The sequence below is a fragment of the Eschrichtius robustus genome, chromosome 2, assembly GCF_028021215.1.
Source record: "Eschrichtius robustus isolate mEscRob2 chromosome 2, mEscRob2.pri, whole genome shotgun sequence".
NCBI lineage: Eukaryota > Metazoa > Chordata > Mammalia > Artiodactyla > Eschrichtiidae > Eschrichtius > Eschrichtius robustus.
This window is the reverse complement of record NC_090825.1, coordinates 132,808,056-132,832,009: the sequence shown is the minus strand read 5'-3', so window position 1 is coordinate 132,832,009 and position 23,954 is coordinate 132,808,056. Positions and strand designations below refer to the sequence as shown.

General features: G+C 38.2%; 1 long non-coding RNA gene and 1 other non-coding gene across 2 annotated transcripts in view; one reads left to right on the top strand and one right to left on the bottom strand.

Moving 5' to 3' along the window:
- LOC137759716 (uncharacterized) overlaps nt 1–23,954 on the top strand; it is a 177,416-nt gene that overhangs the window by 114,939 nt on the left and 38,523 nt on the right. The gene's annotated exons all lie outside the window — the stretch shown is intronic.
- LOC137760393 (U6 spliceosomal RNA) lies at nt 8–114 on the bottom strand. Its single transcript, XR_011073339.1, has one exon. It is a non-coding gene; the product is annotated as a U6 spliceosomal RNA (small nuclear RNA).

Genomic DNA, 23,954 nt, shown 5'->3' with positions numbered 1-23,954 from the left:
AGCTGCAAAAAATATGGAACGCTTCACAAATTTGCATGTCATCCTTGCGCAGGGGCCATGCTAATCTTCTCTGTATCGTTCCAATTTTAGTATACGTGCTGCTGAAGCGAGCACACCAGATCCATTTCTAAACTGCGTCTTTGAGCTGCAGTGTGAGGTAGGTGGGATTGGAGCACTCCCACTGGGAGAGGAGCCAGAGTATTCCTCTGCCAGAGCTGTTCATTGGTGAGTGTGCTCTGTTGTGTCCCCTGTCACTTGTTATGTGGGCTCACAAAGTACACTGTTGTTGGCACTGCCTTTGGCCCTGTCTCAACCTTGGGTGTGCCGGCAATCGGCCCTGTCCCTCAGGCGTTGTTTTCATAAGGACACCAGCACAGGTCCACTGAAGTTAGGCACCAGGACTGCAGCAGTCATGAACCTGGTCCCACTGTGGGAGCTATGGAGGCAGCTCAGACCCTGGCCTGGCCCAGCCGCTGTGTGTACACACCCACAAAGTCCACAGCTGCTAATGTTAGACCCATCCCAGTCGGGGGAGCACTCGTCTGCTCAGATGTCCGGTAGGCACTCAGTTTACAAAGCCAGTGGCAGAAGTATAAATCTGTGGCTCACGCAGCCGTGGGGAGAAATTTCAGCCCTGCCTTCTGTCTCTTAGCCCCTGGGGCTCAGCTGTGGTTTTGGTCCTGCCTCTGTGAGTGGGCAACCCGCTGATGGCTGCTCCTGGAACCTGCTGAGGTGGCAGCTGGGGCACGGGACCCGGCTGAGGCAGGGGCCCCCGAGGTGGCGGCTGGTGCATGAGAGCCCATGGAGGTGGGAGCCACAAGGCAGTGGCTGGGGTACACTCTCCCAGAGCCTGGGGAAGCAGGGGCCAGCACATGGAGAAAGAAGCCATGATGGCCACCCTGCCCCTCCCTTTGCAGGCCACTTAACAGTGGCACTTTGCTTCTATGGCGGGTCTGGGCTTCTGCGAACACACCATGGTTGTGGCCACACCACACGCTAGTCCCTTCCGGCTGTCTCTGCACAGCCAACAGCAGTCATCTCCCTGGGTCTGTCCTCTAAGCCCCGAGTTCCAGCACCCAGTCCCTGCCTGTACCTGCAGATGTGCATCTCAGGCTGGGGCACACAGGGTGGTGGCATGGGTCAAATGTGCAAGTCTCTCTCTGTTCTGCCTACCACAAACCAGTTGCTGTGCTCTCCTCTGAGCCTCTGAAGCTCCCTTTTTGTCCCGGCTGATCTCCCTGCCAGTGTGGGGGCTTCCCAGGGTGCAGGAACCTTTCCTCTTTTTCAGCTCCCTCCGAAGGGCGCAGGTCCCATCAGCTTCCTCTTTTTTTTTCCCTTTCACCCTACCCAGATCTTTCTTGTCCTTTCAGGTGTTTGGGGTCTTCTGCTAGTGTTCAGTAGGTGTTCTGTGGGAATTGTTCCATTTTTAGATGTATTTTTGAGGTACTTGTGGGAGGAGGTGAGTTCCATATCCTCTTACTCCGCAATCTTGAATAACCACCCTATCAGAATATTCTGATTTACCTAATTTCCCTCATATTTACCTCATTTTCCTCAAGATTTAGGTCAGCTGAATCTATTCTGGCTGAGTCATATTTTAAAAATGACATTTTACTGTCTTACTACTCTGAAATAATATTTGTATTTTCATGGGACCCTCCAAAGCCTTCACCCAAAGATTTTGGCAGTAAAAACATGGTGGCCACTTGGAATTAGTGTGGCCCTACCAGGAAGAATGAGAAGCAAAAATCAATGCAAAACCAAACAAAAAATCTGAATGGGGTGAAACAATAAGTCTGGTGTTTTCTCGATAACCCAGAAATGGCAAATACTTAACATGCAGACCACCACTGCCTTTCCTGGGCCCTTGGGAGACATCAGTAATCAATCATACTGCTCTTTCTGCTAAGCCCAGACATGGTGGCCTCAGAATCTCTTCAAAATAGCCCTCTAGGAACTGAATTTTGACATGCAAAATAAGCTTGTGTAGCATTCCTGGCATAACCAAAACGTCTCCATTCTTTACCATTCTCTCTTGTTCTTCTCCCACATTCAGAACCTTAGGGGCATCTTGAAAGTTCTAAAAATATCTGGATTTAAATTTCCTAGTAGGGTCTGTATGTTGGAATCACAGGGTGCTGCTCTAGTTGTTTCTGTCTCATTTAAAAGAATGAGGCAATTGACTAATGGAAAAGACTTAGGATGCTGGGACAATAAAGAAGTTTTGTCATGTTTTACTTCTTTTTTCTTCTGAGATCCATCCTTAAAATGCTGTTACTGGTTGCCTGGAAAATTCTCATTGATGCTAAGAAAGAAGCCATCTACCCCTCACACAGCTTACTATCCACATTAACATGAATCTACTATTATACTTCATCAATTTAACTTTACTGTTTCAGAAAAAGCTTGCCCAGGAAAAGAAATATTGCAATTAACTTTACTGTGCATTCTGAAGATCCATCAACTCTCAAGGAGGGAAAAGCATTAAACAAGTTTACATCCTAACACCCTTTGAACATGCCTCTTCAAAATTCTCACTATACTGTGTCCTCGATTTCCAAACTACTTTATCATGATTCTTACCCAATCCTAACCAAGCTTCCCACATTGAAAGACATGCTTCTCAGTAGACTTCAAATATCATAAACTTCCCCAGTTTGCCCTTCTTCATTTGTGAGGATATGAAGACTCTTTGAAGGTAGTGTTCTCACTTCCTACAGTAAGAAGAAATTCTGCTTTTTCGTATCAGGTTGTTTGGGTGATATTTTGGGGGAGCCACTATATGACAATGTCAACAGCTCCTGAGCTGTTCAGGTGAATACAACCAACACTTATTGGGCAATTTCTATGTGTGAAGCACCTGGAATTTTAGTGGAAGGGGCTTAAAAGGATTCTCTAAATCTTCCAACTAGTGGAGGCATACCACGCATATGAGTACCAAAATGAAGTAATATTATCAGGTGGTTTTTAGAGAAAGAATTAATTCCCACTAGGATATCTCAGAAGACTTATTGGAGGTGATCTATTTGAATTGTCACACCGGAACAAGGTTAATATGTCCAAATGGGAATGGAAGTGGGGGGAGAGCATTCTAAACTGAGACAATAGGAGCCAAGGGCAAAGAGGTGGAAAAGGTCAGAGTGTGTCCCCAAAACTCAAGAAGACACGTGGGATGGTAGGAATAGAGGGAAATGAGGCTGGAAAGGTGGATACAGATCAAGCATCACGTACTTGGAATGCCAGAAAGGAGTTCCAGGTTTGATTCTGTATGCAGTGAGTGCACAGGAGGTTTTTGAGTTCGCTCTACGTTCTCACTCTCCCCGCCTCTCCCCCCATCTCTGTCTCTCAAGTTATCTGCCTCTATCCCTTGTTCTCTTCCCTTCTCTCCACTACCTACAACCCCGCCTTTCTCTGGTCCCTTTCTTTTCCCTTAATCGAATCTCCTCTTCTCTCTCTCATCTCTGTGGCTCACATCCTCTTGTTCTCTTCGTGATCTCCAGCATTTATATTTTCTCTCTCATCTCCACAGCTTGCTCTTGTTCCAGCTTTTCCTCCTCATTTAACACTCTAGTTCTCCCACTGCTATTAGATGTTTTACTCCCTGTTGTCCCCCATCCCTCCGTCCTGCCTCCTGCCTCTCTTGCCCTCACTCGCGATCTCTCTCAATCTCTCCCCTTCTATGTGTGTATTGCTAGTCTTTCTCTGTGTGGCTAGGAAAATGGCACCTTATTTCCAGACTCATGATCCAAAGACAAGACCTCTTTTTTTTTTTTTTTTTTCTCCTGCAGCATCAAATTGAACAATCTCACAGAAGGGCTCTAGCTGGCCAGCCTTGGCTGACATATTGACCCCAGGATGGATTACGGCAGCCAGGGGAATGGGTGCTGACAGTAGCAAGGCTTCTTTTCCATGCAGAAGCCTGTGGCTGGCAGCCCTTCCAGAACCACAGGGACTAGGGAAGGGAAAGCTCCTCAAGGCACCAATGCTGGACAGACCAGAAACAGCAGATGTTCACTTTGTGATTATTAAATTTCCATTTCACAGGTGAGGAAACAGAGTCCCAGGGTATCAAATGAGTCTCCTGGTCACAGCCACCCCAATCTGAACTGACTTCAAATCTGTTTCTTAATCTCTTTATGATGCCCTCATTCTCTTATTAATTTTAAATGAAGTGTTTGCTGCAGTCTCTGCCTTGCAATTGTAACCAGTGAGTTTTGAATTCAAACCATCATTTGAATTATGATAGTTGATCTGGTCTGCACCTAACCCTAGCCCACCCCCTTTCTTCCACTTGCTTCTTTCCTTTCTTTCTCTGTCTCTCTCTTGTTTTTTTTTTTTTTTTTGTATATTTCTACGAGAACAGCTGAGGAGAGGCAACCCAACTCTTACCTAATTAGATTCTTCAGTTTACATTTTCTTCTTTTAAAGAATAACATTGTAACATTTCCAAGTGCTGAATTTTTTAATACTGAAGTATCCACCTGCCAGGGTGCCAGAGTTTAGCTGGGAAGCTCAGTGAGAGTTCCTGTGAAGATAAGACTGAAGAATGGTTCTCTTTACCAGAATAGAGGGTGATGCCTCAGGCTGTGCATCCTAATGTCTAGGTAAATGAGCAGCCTATCATATTTCTCATCAAGATTAAGACTTTAAGCAGATGCGGCATGTGTCAAAACAGAAGAGAAAATACCAGTTAACGTCTGAGACACAGAGAAAAGTGTCTTTGGTAAACTATAATTTCTTTTTACATTAGGGAAGAGGTATATCGCTTTTCTCCATTTTAATGTGTCTTTAATGGATTTATTTCTAAATGTAAAAATAATAAATGCACATTTGAAAAAGTTTGGGAAAGTAGATAACAGTGAACTAGAAGGAAAAAACACTAAGAGCTTGAGGGATCTTTCTAGGCCTTTTTTTTTTTTTTTTCTATAAATGTGTTTACATGGTTCAAAATATGCTCGTGCTTTAATTTTGCATCATATGTTTTTCAGTTAATTTTACACATAAAGTTGTAAGATTTGCTGCTTACTGTTTCATGTCATTCATGTTCTTAAAAAACATGGTTTTTAATTATCGTATAGAATACTGTAATGTAGTTGTACCATGATAATTTATTATTTCCCTGATGCTGGACCTTGGTGTGGTTTCTAGCTTTTCTCACTGATAGGCTGCCACGAATACGTTTAGGACTAAATCTGGTGCATTTTCTCTGTGTTACTGTTTATTTCCTACTTCCATGATAGGCATGTATAGTAGGCATAGAGTCTATAATAGAGTTTTATAAAGAATAGCTTGAAGATGTTATTTATATTACTCTAATTCCAACTCTGAGGCCATGTTCCTCTAATGCTGACAAAAACAGGAGAACTCGAAAATCAAGACATGGTTGACACAGGGGAACTTTGTTTCAGACGTTTCTCTAAAGGTCAGAGGCTTCTGTAAAAATACCCATCCAGATTTACCAGACCTTATATTTTGTTATATTTGCTTTAGCTATTTTGTTTTTTTAAGAAGCCAAGCCATACAAATATAGTTCGAGCTCATTTTTCACCCTACCCCTGCCCCTGACCAGAAGTAAATACAATCCTAGAGTTGCTGAGAATCCTTCCTATCCAACTATCCATATTTTTATATTTTCTAAAAACATATGCAGGTATTAAAAAATGGTAAATAGTATTCTTTAGTGTACTTAAGTTTTTTATTTCACTATTGTCATCTTGTATATATCATCCTTATTTTTTGCTCAATGTTATGTTTTGGGATGTTTAACCAAAGATCTGTCATTTTAACTGCTGTGTACTATACTCATTGTATAAAAACACTACAATTTATGTACCCATTGACATATATTGATGGATATATTCTTCTCCTCTTCTGTTTTCCTATGACAGACCCATGCTTAGTAACTGTCTTCATGCGTGTCTCATTTTGATGTGTGTGGTTTTCTCTTGGGTGAGTACTTAGCAGTGGATTTGCTGTGTTAAAGGGCAGGTGCATCTACAGCATTGTGATCTTTACTGCCAGCTTGCTTCCCAAGGTGAGTGTATCACATTACTTCCTACTGCCTGTGTGTGAGAACTCATCTTTGTTCACCCCTGTTATTGTCAGATTTCCTTTTTCCAGCCAATCTCCTTATGGTTTCTTCTTCAGTGCATTTCCTTTGCGTGCCCCCGTTTTTCTTTCTGTTGGGTTGTCTTTTACATTTTATGAGTTGTTCACATTTTCTTCATGCCAGTTTTTTGTTGAGTAAATGGCTTTTAATATCTCTTTGCAGTCTGTGGCTTGTATTTTTACTTTATGAAATTATTTGTTGTATAGAAGTTTTAATCTTTAAACAAATCAAATTTGCAAGTCTTTTATTGTAACCATTATCTAAGAAATCCCTTCTATCCTGTTGAAAGAAAACCACATTCTGATAGTTTCTGCTAAATGTTTTAAGGTTTGCTGCTCCCATTTAGATTTTCATCTATTTAAAATATATTTCAGGAAATGTTCTGAGGTATAAATGCAATTTGATTCTATTTTTCCATACAGGAAACAATTTCCCCAACATCATTTATTGAATACACCATCTTTTCCCAGCAGTTTGCAACGCCACTTCTGTCATACTCCAATTTTTCATTTATGTATGGATTTGCTTCTGGGCTGTCTATTCTGTTCCTCTGGTCTATTTGCCTATCTCTGTTTCAAATAAGCACTATTTTAATCACTTATAGCTTCATAGTAACTCTTTCTCTCTGCTCGGGAGAGTTCTTCTGACTTGTTATTCTTCAAAATTGTTTTAGATATTCTTCGCCCATTATCTTCTATAAACTTTACTATCACCTTATCAAGTTCCATAAGAAACTCTAGGATTTTTATCAAAATTGCATTGAGAATTACTAGATTACTTTGGAAAAAATAGACTTTTTAATGATAGTGAATCTACCCATGTACTAACAAGGAATATCTTTCCATTTATTCAAAATTTTTATATTCTATAATAAAATTTGGTCATTTTCTTCAGATAGGATTAATATATTTTTGGTGAGATTTATATTTAAGTAATTCACAGATCTTGTTACTAGGTTAAATGGGATAATTCATCCTATTAAATTTTCTAATTGTCTTTTGCTAATGTATAGAACATTCTTCTTTTTTTTTTCATAATCGCATATCCAGGAAACTTGCTGAACTCTTTTATTAACTTTATCACAAAGTTACATTTGAATTAGTTTTCTGAATCTATCAAATAATAAAATGCTTTCTCTCTCTCTTTGTCCTCTTTTTTTCCAGATAGTATGGTGAGTTACATTGCTTTCTTTTTAAATGTTAAAACATTTTTGCATAGCTGAATTAACTCCATCTGATCCTGAGATTTGCCTCTTCATGTATTACTAGAATCAATTTACATTTTTTAATTGTGGTATACTTAATATAATGGAAAATTCGCCATTTAAACCATTAAAAAATATAAAATTTAGGGGCATTTAATACATTTACAGTGTTGTGCAACCATCACCATTGTCTAGCTCTAGAACATTTTCATCACCCCAAAAGGAAACCCTGTACCCATTAAACAGTCACATTTCATTCTGCCTTCTCTTTAGCTCCTGGCAACCAGTAGTCTACTTTCTGGCTGTATGGATTTGTCTGTTTGGACATTTTATATAAATGGAATCATGTGGTTCTTTGTGACTGGCTTCTTTCACTTAACATACCATTTTCAAGGTTGGTCCATGTTGTATCATGTATCCGTACTTTATATGGCTGTGTACTATTCCATTGTATGCATATACTACATTTTGTTTCTCTATCAGTTAATGGACACCTAGGTTGTTTACATCTTCTGGCTATCATGAATAATGATGCTATAAATTTTTTGTGTACAAGTTTTATTTGAACACCTCTTTAATTCTTTTTGGAATATACCTAGGATTTGTATGGTAAGTATATGTTGAAAGTATTGAGGAACCACCAAACTGTTTTCCCCAGTGGCTGCACCATTTTACATTCCCTTGAGCTGCGCATGACGGTACCAATATCTTCACAACTTCACTTACTATTTTCTCTTTCTTTGAGCATAGTCATTCTAGTGGGTATGAAGTGATATTGCATTGTGGTTTTGATTTGCATATCCTTAATGACTGTGATGTTTAGCATCTTTTTATGTGCCTATTGGTGATTTTATTATTTTCTTAGAGAAATGTCTATTCAAGTGTTTACCCGTTTTAAAATAAGGTTGGTGGTATGTTGATTTTCAGCTGTAGGTATTGTTTATATATTCTGGGTACTAGGCCCTTATTAGATTTATGATTTATAAACATTTTTTCCTGTTTTTTGGGTTGTCTTACCACTTTCTTGATAGTGTCCTTTGCATAAATGTTTTTAATTTTGATGAAGTTTAATTCATCTGTTTTTTTATTTTGTTGCTTATGCTTCTGGTGGCATAGAATTAGAAATATTTTGCTAAGAATTTTTGCATCTATCATCCTGAAAGAGATTTGTCTATAATTATTTTTCTTGTAAATTCCTTGTTATAGTTTGGAAATATAATAGGTTGTGCTGGCCTCAAAAAAAGAGTGAAGTTACCTTCCTATCATTAATATTTTCTAGAAAGTTTTGCAAAATGTTGGAGTTATTTCTTCCTTGGATGTTTAGAATTCACTGGTGAAAACTTCTGGGTCTTGAGAGTTCTTGCTAGGAAGTTTTCACGTAATGAATTCAATTTCTTTAAGAGATATTTAGTTATTCAAAATTTCTCTTTCTTTTTGTCTGCTTTGGTAAATTGCATTTTTGAGGAATTTCCCATTTCATCTAGTCAAATTTATTGGTATAAAGTCATTCATAATATTCTCTGGTGAAGTTTTTCATGTCTGAAGACTCTGTAGTAATAACCCGTTTTTCTTTAAATATTGTTAATTTGTGTTTTCTCTCTTTTTCCCTTAATTAATTTTGTAAGGGGTTATCAATTTATTAATCTTTTCAGAGAAAAAACTTTTCTGATTTTTCTCTGTGTATGTTTGTATCTACTTTATTGATTTCTGTTTTTATCTTTATATCTGTCTTAAGTTTGATTTGCTTTTCTTACTCTAACTTCTTGAGGTAGATGGTTACATATTTAGATTTCTGGATTCCTTCTTTTCTATTATACACCATTAAGATTATACATTTCCGTATAAATACTATTTTACCTATAGCCAACCACTCTCAAACTTTTTAAATCATAATTTTATTGAGAGATAAATCACAAAGCACAAGAGTCACACTTTTGAAGTGTACAGTTTAGTAGCTTTTAGTACATTCACAGTTGTGCAACAATCACCACCATCTAATTCCAGGATATTTTAATTACCTCAAAAAGAAGCTCCATGTACATTAGCAGTCTCTCTTCTTTCTTCTTTCCCCTAACCTCTATCAACCACTGACTAACTTAACTTCTGTTTCTATAGATTTGCCTATTTTGGACATTTCATATAAAGGGAATCACGATATTTGGCCTTTTGTGTCTTGCTTCTTTCATTTAGCGTAATGTTATCATCATTCATCCACGTTGTAGCATGTATCAGTAATTCATTCTGTTTTATTGCCAAATAATATTCCCTTGTACAAATATATACCACATATTTCGAGAAACTGCCACAGTGTTTTCCAAGGTGCCATCCCACCAGCAACATATGAGGGTTCCAATTTCTCCACATCATTACCAACACTTGCTATTGTCTATCTGTTATAGCCATTCTATTAGGTGTGAAATGGTATCTCATTGTGGGTTTTGGTTTACATTTCTCTAATGACTAATGATATTGAACATATTTTCAAGTGCTTACTGTTCACTTTTATATCTTGTTCAGAGAAATGTTTATCTGAATCCTTTAGCCATTTTGTAATTGAATCATCTATTCTTTGCTCCTTTTTTTTTCTACTTTCTTGCCTTTTTTTTTTTTTTTATCCTCCTATGGTAACTTTTATTCTTCTATGGGTTCATCATTTGGTAGCTTCTCCAGAAAGGTCTTCTAGAGCAGGGGTCCCCAACCCCCAGCCCATGGACCAGTACTGGTCTGCGGCCTGTTAGGAACCGGGCTGCACTGCAGGAGATGAGAGGCAGACGAAGGAGGGAAGCTTCATCTGCCGCTCCCCATCGCTCCCCATGGCTTGCATTACCACCCGAATCATCCCCCCCACCCCCGTCCGTGTGAAAATTGTCTTCCGTGAAACTGGTCCCTGATGCCAAAAAAGTTGGAGACCACTGTTCTAGAGGGTTTCCCATCATCCTATATGTATATACACAAACACACACATATATGTGTGTGTGTTTGTATATATATATATATATATATATATATATATATATATATATATATATACACACACACATATATACACACATACATACACATACGCATACATATATATAGTGTGTGTGTACATTTTTTCCTGCTCTATGTCTAATGATAGTTTAACTGTGTAAACCATTTTATCTTGATAATTATGTTCCACCAGCACTTTAAATGATACAAGCTGATTGTGTTTATATCAGTGTTATCTCCTTGTGGGTTATAACACTTTTTTCCCTTCTCAGATAGCTTTTAAGGTTTTCTCTTTATACATAATTTCTGCAGTTTTATTTAAATGTCTATAAATTTATTTTTATTTATCTTGCTCAGTACTCTGAGTGTTTGTTAAAATTGATAACTCTTGTTTATCTTTTATTCTAGAAAATCCTTAGTGTATCTTTTTAAATATTCCTTCTCCAACAAATCTTCTATTCTTCTGACACTCCAATTAAGCGTACATTTGTACTTCTGCATCTAATCTCCATCCCTCTTAATACCTTAAGAATTACTCCTTTTTCGCGCTGCACTCTAGCTGAATTCTTTAATACTAATGTCCAATTTGCTGCCTCTCTTTTTGACTGTGTCCATTCCAGAGTTTATCTTTTCTATTAACTTTTTATTTCAGTCAGTGACTAATTTTTATTTCCAGAAGTTCTACCTGATACTTTCATAGAAGTCTTTTCTTTTTTAGCTTCATATCTGTTTTTCCATTTTAAGGATGTTTTTGTTTTGAAGATAATTACTAATATGAAAATCTTTTCCAGACTATTCTATAATATTAATTCATCTGGATTGAAAATTTTAAGTTGTTGGCTTATTGCTTACCTATTTACTCTTAGTTTCATTCATATGTTTTGATTCCCCACCCTCTGCCCCCCACCTCAGCTTCAGATTTCTGATTTGGTGGTTTTCTTCGACTGAAATGATTTTTTTATCTGAATTGTCTAGGACCTGAGTCTAGAACTAAGTTTTACATTACTTGCTAAGTCTTCTCCCCCAGAGCAACATCAGGGAAATTTTGGATACTTCCAGGTGCTTGTACTGAGGCTGTATCTAATTCTCTTTATGCTGTAGGCAGGAAGCTTCTCATTACCTATTATGCTGCAAGCTTTCCCCCCTCTTCTTTCATCCTTCCTTCCTTAGTTTTAAGCAGTGAGGGTATTGCCCACAGACAGCCTCTGTCTGCTTCTGGTCCTGGGCATCAGCAACTCTAAAGCTTTAGTCTCACATGCTTTGAATTTTCATCAGTTTCTGCTTTACGCTATGTTTATCTTGTTTTAGATATCACTTGATATGTGTTTAGATCAGAGTGTGGGCATTAAAATGTAAGCTCAGTGCATCACCTTGACTGGATGTTGAAGCATAGGAATCTTTGCTGAAGTGGGGGATTCTGGTCCCTGGAGTCCAGCCTCCAATCCCTGGTATGGCATAACGTGTTTTTGGAAATTTTGGCCTCTCCTTGGCATGGTGTAGTGTGAGGGGTCTGCTACTAGTGATCTCTGACTTCTCTGACTTCTGTTCCCTTCTTATTAACCTCACAGAATCTCTGTACTCTCCCTTCTTGTTGGCCTCTCCCTGTACCCTTTGTTTTTTTTCATTAGAGTCCTTGATGGTCAGTTAAAGAAGCCATCCTTAGTACCTAAAAAGAGTGTTCTGTCCTGGAGGGAAAGATAATATTCATACTCTTCCATCAGGTAAAAGAAAGTAATTACATTCCGTATGTCTAATTCACAGAAGAAAATGAAGAAGAGCAAAGTAGTTGAATGTTCAGTCTTTCTAAGTAATGAAATTAATGACCTGCTGCACTTTTCTAAGAACTTTGTTTCCTCTGCTGGAGTGCCCTTCTACTAGTCCTTTGTGTGCCTGATTTCTCATGAAATCTCAGCTCAGATATCACCTTCCTTAGGGAGGAGTTTAATTCTTTTACTACTATTACTATTTCCAGTGTCTGGAAATTATCTGTATTACATATTTTTGCATTGCCCCTTCCCACTAGATTATAAACTCCATGACGATGGAGGCCATGCCCGTCTTGTCTATTATAATCCCCAAACACCTTGAAGCATGGCCAGCACTTAGCACATGTTCATTAATTACTTGGCCAGTGAATGGATGGGCTAGTCCTGTCCCATTCAGAACTGGCCACTCTGATGAGAAATAGCATACAGAGCATTATGTGAGATCACTAGATGGGAGGGCTAGTGGAGATCATTCAATGGACACCTTCATTGTACAGAGGAAGGAGGCAAGACTCAAGGCTTGTCACAGTCACATAACTAACTAATGGCCAGACAGGAAACAAGGTTGATGTGCCACATTTTGAAGGAGCAGTGGTACTTGGGCCTGGAACCCCTTGCACGTGGTTGGTGCTCAGTAAACATAAATGCACTGAAGAGACTCTAGATCTTCCTCTGCTGGGCGTGTAAACTGGGATAGTCACTGAGTCTTTCTGGGACTCAGTTTCCCCATTTGCAAGATGAAATATGTGTCCTGCTTATTTTATAAAGTTACTGTGACAGTGAAGTTGGATAATTTAAAAAGATTATTTGGCAATTCATGTGAAGACCCTGTTTGGCAGAGGCAGGAAAAAAAAGCTTAAAAGAAAGGTCACTGCCTTTATGCCAGCTGTACTCGTTGTATAGACAAAGAAAGCTTGATGTCCAAAGAGAAACAAGAGCTAAAGAAAGAGTCAAAGGCAAGGAGAAAGTATGAGGAAAGGCTGGTGGTATAAACTTAACATTGTGGTGAAGGACTTGGGCACGGACCCCTTTCTGTTTCTCTGTGGAAATGTTTTTGTAACTCAGAAACTTGATAGAGCTGTCAGAGGAATGAAGTCAGTAGTGCAAATTTTGAAACATATGTCAGAGATCTGTCTGGGATACTATGAAATCATCAAATTTTCATCAAAATGGAAAACAAAGACTAAGGAGTTGTAGGTGCTTTGGTTTAATTTATCCATTATTTATTGGTAAAATTTCCTGTTTCCTGGAGTCATGTGGATGTCATGGGGCAGGCTGGGTGCCTGAGCCACATGGGGTTCTGGAAGGAAATAAGACGGGTTAGTGGATGCTGTGTAGCCATCATCATGGTGTTAAGAGTGTGGACTCAGGCCTGGATGGGGTCAAAATGGAGAAATAGCCACTGGAAAACCTGATTTGACCACTAGGAGGTCAGTGGTGACCTTTTTAGAGATCAACATCATATTAGACCTAGGGACAAAAATTAGATTGAAGACTATATGTGTGCAAACTGAAGAAGGGAGTATAGACTGTTTTCAAGAATTTGGGTGGTGAATTTTCTTGAGGTGGGCAGGGTCGAGAGAACACATTTGGGTCTGTACGTGACACAGGAGAGATTTGACTGTGTTGGCAGGCAAAATATAGCAAGGCCTAGGAAAAAAAGGAAGAGGCTCAAGAGAAGGAATGTTTTTCCTTCAAGGAAAAGAGTAAACTAAACACACAATGTTAAGGAAATCTAAAGAAAAGAACTGAGTGGGGATGGATAAGATTATTGAGATCAGAATTTACTGGCATTCTTTATGAGGGAACCTGGTCTTAGACACCAGTCTAGCTCAGACACAGGTCTAGTTGACAGGCAAACCAATGCCCTTCCTCTGTATCTGTACCCATCACTCTATGTTTATCTCTTTTCTTATTAAGAAATATAATTTTATTGGAGAATACCTATTTGGCTAGAGAGGGAAAGATTAAGGAATATAAACTAGTTGGGTCAGATTATAGTATATGACAGATAATTCACTTTTAAAGAGTAGAGAAGAACCCCTGTGGTAACTGTCTATAGTACTGGGGAAGGGATTAATTATCGGGTTCTGAGGACCTTGGTGGGTTATCTATGATGGAGTCTATTACAGAGAGGAGAAGTCAGATGTTGAAGGAGGAATCATGAATTGCAGTATCATGGGAGCTAAGGAAGGTGGGTTATGAAGCCTAGAAATCATGGGAGGGATGGATTCAAGATGTATTAAGACTGTATGAAACCACTTGAAATCAGAGAATATAAGGTCTAACTTGACAAAACAAACCTAGAATGTTGAGGCAGGAGGAATTTGGGGGTAGTTTGAGGGATGAGAGTAAATGAAGAGAGCATTGATCAGAAAGAGTGTCCAGGACTGGACTGTATCAATTATTATCCTCACAATTTAAGGTAGCTATAAATTCCAAGTTGTGGTAAAAGTTTTCTCTGGGTTCCCCCCTCAAATCTCTTAAAAAGAGGAAGGTTTGGGCTCTTCCTCACCTGGTCCTTACTTGAAGTCCAGCAGGGGATCCAAGTTCCTACAATCTTGGTGCCCAAATAAGGCTTAGATGTGTGGTCTGTTCTTTGATGTCAAATCCATAGTTGAGCTCTGTAACCATCACAGGACCCAGAAGAACATTTTCAAAGATCTCATAAAAAAATGAGAATATGTGAAATGGAAGGAGAGACCACCTTAAATCCCTAGGGTTCTCTATGTTCAGAGGTTTTTTTCAAACTTGACCCATTGGTAGACTTGAAGAAATGGACTGAAAATTGAAAATTAATAATTTCTTTGGCTAAGCTTGAAACTGATTTCTGTTTGTCCATTTTACAAAATTAGCTATTAAAAAGTCACTGTACTTAAGAAAGTTTAGGAAAACAGAAATAAGCAACCATATTCATATCACCTTAACAATGTAACTTAAAATTATTAGTGGTTCCTTTTCATCCTTAACAATACGTATATATCTTTTCACAGCTGCAGTTAGCTTTCATGTAATTATAGGTCTTTTGACTTATTTTAAACATGTGATATTGTCCTATGGTTTCCAAAATTATTTTAATGTTTACAATATTCCATTGATTGAACGTGCCATGATTTATTTACCTATTGCCCCTACTGTTGGGAAAAAGGCAAATTCCAAATTAAAAAAAAAAATAACACTGCAGTAAACAATTTTGGGTCTATACATTTTCCTTCTTGTCGATTATTTGTGGGGTCAAAGTATGTGTTATTAATTCTGTTTTACAGAAAAAGAGCAGATACTAGTCTTTTTTGAAAAAGTTTATTATACAAACATGAACACAAAAATGATAATAAGAAAACTACAGCTACAGTACCACCATCTAAATAAATCAGCTTGCTTCATTTTCAGTTTCCCTAGAAGTCTTGATTCAGGTGTATACATCATTTTACACACTCAACATTATAATTTGCTTTACTGTAAAATCCTCACAATGCTTTTAAAGACAGCATGCTAGTCCATAAAGTTGAACTAACCATGATCTAAGTAGCCCTTCCTTTCAACGGGTTAGGTAGTGCTGCTAATTTTTCCCATCTTTAAATCCTGTTGCAATGTTTATCACTGTTGCTAACAACTTTTTCCTCTTCAAATATTGTTGCTTGGATGAATTTTGAAGATGGGATTACTGGGCCAAAGGGTATGAAGAATTTTATGACTCTTTAAAACTACTGACCAATTACTTTCTGAAAATACATACCAGTGTCCACTCCACTGCACCAATGCAGAGATGTGTATTTGTCTCACCTTTCCTTTTTGATAGAAAAGGTAGGCAAGTTCCTTTGTTTCTCTTGAAAAGCAGTTATTCATTCTGTGTTACATCTTCCAATGTCTTAGAATGGAAAAAAGAGTGTATATTTTTGTTTGTGTGGATTACATGCTTATTATTGGGTCATTTATTTAGTGATGTCTTGATGGTTTTCTTATTAATTTGCATGAGTTCCTATGAGCACATACTTTTTAACCGTTTCTCTTATTTACTGCTACTATTTTACTGTTTTAAAAAGAGTTCTCTGTGTGGCGTGGTGTGAGAGAAGCAAGAACTTAGAGAGTTGCATGTTTGAATGTGCTAGTCTTTCCTCTTGGCAATTTCTTTTGTCATCCTTCCTCAAATCATAGGTAGGTTGCTGGTCAATTTCCTTTTTTTTTTAATCTTTTCCACAGCTCTTCCATATTATGTTGTAATTGGCCTTTTTATGTTTCTGTCCATCTCTAGACTCTTGAGATATTCACGGGCAAGGAGTGTGTGTTATTCATTTAGAAGAGAATAAACATTCAATAGATACTAGATGAACAAAAATAATTTAACTCTGATCCACTGGAGGTATTTTAAGGTGGGAATCTGAAACTTCTCGCCAAAACAACTGCCGATCAGTTTTCCTAGTAACAATTAAATAATCAGTACTTTTTCTCTTGGTTTGTAATGGCATTCCACCTACCTGCTTCCCTGGCACCATGTACACCTCATTATTGTTTATTTCATATCTGCAGCTGTTTGTTTCATTGTCAAGTTTGCCCACTTGTGAGCTGAATGAATGCAGAGATCACCATCTTGTTCTTGCTCTCTGTTCTGAGGTGCTTAAGAACAAATGGTAGGTTGAAGTGATACATTGATATAAGACAAATTCGTAAATGCACTTGAGTCTATTTCTGGGTTTTCTGGTCTGTTCAACCATTTCTACTTAGGTACCTGGCACTGGGCTAGGCTTAGGTGATAAAATAATGAGGAAGCTGTGCCTTTGTTCTTGAGCCCTCATTCTAGTGGTGTGAGCAGAAGAATTGATAGGTTGCTTCAGTACAATGTACGCCGTGATAGATGTATGTCCAGGGTTCCCTAAGAGTACAGAGAAAGGGCTGCTCGCTCTGTCGAGAACGCAAGTCAGAGAAACCTTCCGGGAGGGAAGATGTCTGAGCCAGATCTTAGAGGGTGAGCAGGGGTAAGCCAGACAAAGAAAGGAGAGGGTGTTTTCTAGGTAGGGAAATAATGCCAAGTACAATTGATTTGTATTTTTGTTTTTGAAACATTACTATCTTCATTATTGCTATGTTGTGCTTTTAAATAGTCTGTTAGGTTTTTATCATTTTAGTGGCTTTTTGTATGGAATATTCCTTGCCTTTTTTAAAAAAAATTACTGTGCCTAATAAAATTTAGAATTATTTTGTTTGCTTCCTAGAAAATTTCTGTTGGGATTTTGTTAAATGTGCAAATTAACTTGAAGGAAATAAATATCAATTTTAGTCTGTTCAGCTAAGAGTTAGTCTCTTCATTTTATATTTATCTCTCAAAATTTTACATTTTTTAGCCTAGGTTACAGCAGATCTCATGATAGTTTTTCTTTATGCATAAATTTATGAATGTATGCATGTACATTATATGTAAAATATATGAGTTAATGTCATAAAAGGTATGTTTTGGATAGAATTTCCTAAATAAAACTATTTTACTTTTACTTAAGAAACAAGCACAGACATTTGCTTTGTTAATTTGGGCTAATTTCAAATTGTACATGATTGAGGTTTTCTGTTTTTCTTTTAAGGAAATAACATGTTGCTATAACATTTAAAATTTTATATGTGTGTCTCAAACTGTTGTTCTCATGTTTTTCAATATTTATCAGCAGTTTTGTCTTAGATTTTTGTTTCTACTTTTTAAGATGTAAAATTTAGAATTATTTAGGTCATCTTATATTTATTATTGATATTTGCTCTTTTGTTGATTATTCTGAAATCTTAAGTTGAATGCTTTGTTCATTTATCTATGATAAGTTTAAATGCTTTTATCATGACAGAAGACTGCTTTGGCCAAATTGCATAATTTGTAGTGTTTTTAATTCTTTAAATAGGCTGGGTTCCGTTCTCAAATCACTAATTACTTAGGGAAGTGTTTTTCAATCTGAAATTCCTGGGGTTTTATGTTAATATAAAACATACCATCCATTTCTGCTTTCAGAGAATATAGTCGGAAAAGTTTTCTTTAATGTTTTCATTTTGAGATTATATTTCTTTCTTTTCTATGATCATGGGACAAAGAGAAGTTTCTTTGATGCCATGTGTAGGGATGTGTGGGATTTTTTTTTAATGCTTTTCCAACTTGTAAGTTATAAGATAAAGAGCAATTAGGTTTGTCAATTTTTTCCTTATTCTTATACTTCAAAGTTGTGGAGTTTTGGCTTTTGTTACTCTCCTGTTCAGTATAATGGTTTAATTATGTACAATCAGCAAGACAGGAACTTCATCATTATATATTATTAATCTTAATCTCCCCTAATACTTTTTACCATGAAGTCTACTTTAAAATATTGATTTTCTTTTTATTCAAGCTTTATAGCTTAACTTTTGCCCACCAAGTCTTTCAATGCAATCCTTGACTTGGTCTTTTAATAGATTAAAACAGATGGTTTAACGTTATAGTTTCTACCTTGATTTAATATCTATTATCCTAGACATTGCCATTCCAAAATCTTACTTCCAATTAAAATATACCATAATTTGGAAGATCCTCTTCTCACATTTTATATACTCATTTTACATTCTAAGAGGTTCCTTGCAATATCTCACAAGGATTCTATCATTATGTTTAATTACTTGCGCCAGGGAGTCTCAAAGGCTGATCTGCTGATTCTCCATTGATGGGTTAGGAGGGTCTCCAGTGGGGGCTGTACATTGATCCTGAACCACAAATGTTTAGTGTTATTGAGGATAATTAAAACCAGCATCCACAGACTAAAATTAACCTGTCATTGGACTTAATTGGAGAAGCTAATTCACACATGCTACTCACAAGCTTTTTCTGAAATGTGTTTATTTCTCTGTACTCTGATCCCCGTTCCCCAGCTCTGTATCCTGGGCCCTTTTCCTTGGATAAAGTGGGGCTTGGTTGCTAATTGAACTACAGAGTTTTTACGTCTTTTTCAAAGGAGTCAAGTTGGAGGAGATGTAAAAGTTGCTGATTTATACCTATTTGCCTCTTAAAAATGTTTCCTTCCATGGAGGAAAATGAATACAGCTCTTTTTTAGTTGCCCGGTATTTCATCTGTTTTCTAATTTTGTAGTAACAATTATGTCAATTAGTTTGACTCATCAGTAACAGGCTTTCCCTCTCATTAGTGTTTCTCATTTTAGCTCTGCTTCAACATGTTTTTCACCAATGCATCTTGAAAGGTGATTTCTCTGATTTCATTCTCTTTGATTTAGATTTTTTTTGGTAAGTTTTCCCCAAAAATGAAACCATATAATAGAATTATGGCATCTTTGGAGATAAACTGCACCCTGCCTGTGAATAACATTTTTGTCATAGCCTTTTACCTTTGAGGATTCTGTAATGTTGCTTCAGTGTCATTTGTAGTCAGGAGCTAAATTTGATGACATGTAGCCTACGGTGAAAATACAATTGAGAAGGCACACAGGTTGTGTCATGTACTGGAGATGTAAAATTAGTCTTCGATTTCCTAGATGAGGAAATGATCTCTCTACCTTAACATGTAATTATGAGAATCTATTTAGGTATGTCATTACTCCTTTATAAACTTCAAAAATGAATATAAGCATTCTGGAGTCCCAGGCTGATAGGTAAGTAGGCAAATCATAGTATCAATACAATGTAGGATTATACAAGAAATTAGAACAAATTAATGGGGGGTTCAAGGAAGAATGATAAGGGTGATAAGAGAAAAGATGATATGGGAATGGGATCTTGACGGATGATATCCTGTGATAGGGTGGTGCTACATGGAAGGGCATTCTAGGTGGACGGAATAGTATGTGCAAAAACATGGCACTCTGGAAGGCCAGGAGAGGTGAGAGGCTGAAATGGAGGATTGACTGTGGTGTATTCTGCCATGATAGGGGATTAGGGTTAGGGTATTGTGTGGAAGAGGATGACAACTGGACCAGGGACGGGCAACTGGCTTAAAAGGTGGCTCATCCATAAGGCTGACCAGGAATGCTAAGGTAGCCTGATTAAAAATATTTTACCTGGTAAGAGCAAGCAGACTGGCTTCTTCAATGATTTAGAGACGGGAGTGGTAAACTATAGCAAAAGGAGCCTGTCCAGGTCTTTAGGAAAGCAGTAGAGGATGGCTGTTCCCTTACCTTCACCAAGTGCTGGGGACTCCCCACTTCCAGGCCATGTATTACCTTATAATTAGCTCTCTCTTATAAAGCAGCCGGTGTGACTCTCTTCCTAAGAACCACAGTGGCTTAACTAACATGTTAGGCCACTGATCAAAGAGATGCAGAGGAGAAGTTAACCTGAAAATTTATTTCTGCGGCAGAGTCAATAGGAGTAACTGATTTATCAACTGTGAAAGTGGAATTCCCTAAAGAAGTGGACAAGGGTGCTTTCCTTCTTACCAATCATTATTTTTATTAATATATTTTACAAGACTGCAGTTGAAATAATATTAAATACAAATTTTTTTATACAGAAAGTGTAATAAAGTTAAAATAGTTCCTTGTAATTCATAGCATTATTGCAATGCTTACAAAATTTTTGCATAGAGTGTGCAAGGATTGATGTTATTCAAAACAAAACTAAAAAGCTCATCTTACATCACACCCAAACCCAGAGAAAAACAACCAAATCAAATAAAAAAATAATCCAAAGGCTGAACTCAAGTGCTTTATGGGAATGGGCTTCCTTTTTCAAAATCTCCAAGCAAATGGGACTTGTATGACCTTATTTTTACTGTGTAAAGCACCAGAATCTGGCTTCTCCAGGAGTGCATTTAGCCAGTGCAATGATGGATGGTCCCCTACCTTTCCCTTCTCAAACGCGACCTCTTTAAGAAATGTGTCTCTGCTTCTTCGTGGCCTCAAAAAGAGAGAAACTTGATTGGGGAGGTGGTTAAAAGATGGAAAACTCTGTTCCCCCCATCACCAAACACTGGATATAAATTAGGGTAGTTTTGTGTCCACCCCAAATTCAGATTTGCCGACTCTATCTTCTACTTTGCCAGGATCTCTCCTCTCTACTAGGGAACCTGATTGCTGGCTCTGGTGATGTTAGTTCCATGAGACCCTTTAAAGGTACCCCTTCCTGATTTGCCATTTGGACGCATATACCAGTAAAAGAAAGTCCCTGAAAGACTTACCCTAAAGCAGGATAGTTGACATTTTTTAGCTCATGCCATTACTAAGGTTTAAGGAGTGGTTGAGCCACAGCAGCACGACAGAACCCTGGTTGGCACTGGGGTTGACTGTGTTAGGAGCAGTGAGAGGCTGTGTCCACAGCCCTCCAGGGGATCAGATATGTGCTGTTGAGAAAGCACAGAAAAGCAGGTTGGACCCCACCCTCTGCTGCTGTGGTCACTCAGCTCTGGATGGGGGCAGGTTGACAGCAGGACCTGCAGGAGGGCATACTGGTTTAACCTGTTCGGATGGTCCCTGGCTGAGTTAATTCTTCAAAACGATTTTCTCTTTCAACTCTTAGAGATCAAACCCTGATCCCTTGGCTTAGAAGATGAAAGTGCCCTAAAGCCACCAAGTTGTAAGGAACTTCAGATGCACTCATCTTCTCTGTCAGTCGTTGGAAAGCCACAAACCTCTTTTCTGAAACTAGGACACCAGTGTCAAATGCACAGGCTCAAGGTTAAAGGGTGCCACTGTTGCAACAAGAATTGGCAGGTGGGTCCCATTTCCAACTCAGATCAATTGATAGTGATGGCCTGAGTGCTTTGGTGAGAAAAATTCTGCACATGGGGAGGGTGATAGGCCATTAATGATGACTGACAAGGTATGAGGTATGGGACTCAAACGATTATCCCACAGTGGCCAGCTTGGGTCCTGAATGCCTAATGCTAATTGAATTCTTTCTCGTCTTATTTTCTTGTAGGGAAACAGGGATGATCGAGTTCCTTTCTATTTATTTGATTCTTTCCTAGAGTCTTGCCACAACTAAAAGTAGGGAAGAATAATAACCAAATGGTATCAAAGACCTCACCTAAAATAAGACATTTGTCTTTCAAAGTGAGGTTATAGTGGAAGGACAGGTATGTGAGCAGAAATGCTGATTTGTTTAGCCGCAACTATAGATCATTGAGTATTAAAGTTTTCTCTTAAATGTAAGGCTGACAACCCAGGCATCTTCAAATTTGTAAGGACAAGAAGCCTGACTTACTTAACAATAATCACAGAACAAACTATTTTTTTTTTTTTGGTTCCAGATTCTATTACTCAGACAGATCTTCTATATTTTCACCGTAGGTATCTCTCTTTCAGTACTATATGCTGTCACAGATGAGAAACGATAGAAAGAAGGGAGATAAAAGTTTTATAGCTTGATCCACCCAAGAAGGACTATTCTAAAAACTGGTAGGAGACACTCCTTAACAGCTCGAAAAATAGTTTGACATGTTGGTGACTTCACAGCATAGTGGCCTGGAGTTAGACCTACATTCCAGCTCTGGCTTTTTCTAGCTAGTGGCTTTGAGCAAGTTTCCCAGCCTTTCTAAGCCTCAGTTTCCACATCTGTAGATTGGAACTATAATGGAACCTAACTGAAAGGATTGTTTTGAGGATGAAATAAGTGAATGTGTATAAAACACTTAGCACAGTGGCTAGTACATAGTAAGTGCTCAATGAATATTAGTTAATAAAATATTATAATTGGAGAAATAGAATCCAACTCTTGCCATGTCTTAGTATAGGTTTTGGGTCCAAGGAGACCTCTTTGGCCTTATGCAAAATTCATGGGTGTGATTCTTTTTGAGGAGAAGTTTCAGAACTTTGCTCAGATTCTCAAAAGAACCTATGACCCCCAAAATGTTAGGACCTCATAAATTACATGAATGTGGGGACTAAAGAAGCACCAATGTCTTCTTTGTCAACAAATATCATCTTCCTGCCCTCAGACAGTCCTTTGCTATACTGCTCCTATGTAACCTCATGGATCAGCTTGGGATTTAGAAAATCTGAGCTCTCTCTGATTTCACCAAAATAACCCAAATGTAGAAGTAGGCTGCAAAGACAGCGGAAGAAGTGGGACTACTAGGCGAGTCTAGGAATGCAGAGTAGATTTTACGTAAGACAGATGTTTCCTTCGCTCTTCTCCCAAAGAGGGCAGCCTCATGCTTGTTTTATTTATCTGACCTTAGCTAATGTTCAGCAACGAAGCAAATCCCTTCAGTCCCTAGTGAGGGTGTCCAAACACCTAATGAGGCATTTTGGAACACTATTCTGGTTTCCCATTGTGACAGCTGGATTTGGACTCTAAAAATACTTCTTGCCTTATAGCAACTTTTCCTCTGTTCAGTTGCAAACCTCACGGAAGTGGAACTGATATTACTACTTGTTGGGCAGAAGTTAAGGAGACAGCATTGCTGTTGGTATGTTTGAGACTGTTTACTGATGGATTTAATAACATCGTTAATGCTGTTCCGACATCACATCTCCTGTTGCATCCTATTGGACGGCTCTTTTTTTTTTTCAAGGGAAGATGCTAACTTCCTACTCTGTCAGTATCTATAAAAGGAAGGTGGGGGGGGGGGATAAAACCAAAGAAACTAGCCCATGGAGCATGGGTCACCCCAAATGGGATGTTTTCTTTTATCCTTGTGCTCTTAACAATGCTCAAAGGAGGACCTCCCACAAGTAATTCTTTTCCCTTTGCCATACAGACCTGTCTTGAGAAATTTCAAGGACTCTATTATGAAGAAAGCTTTTAAGAACCATAGAAATTACATTGCTTTTGAAAGTGCTAATGCGTGCGGTGTGCCTTGCCGGCTGAAGCAGCGGCTTCAGAGTGCTTTATCTCTTATCAGTGGTTTAGCTTTGTGAACGAGAAATTCAGAGGCAACTGTGTAATTTTAAATTCTGATTACCACAAAGAAAGAGATGCATCTGACATCCCAGTGCAGTAGCTTTGACT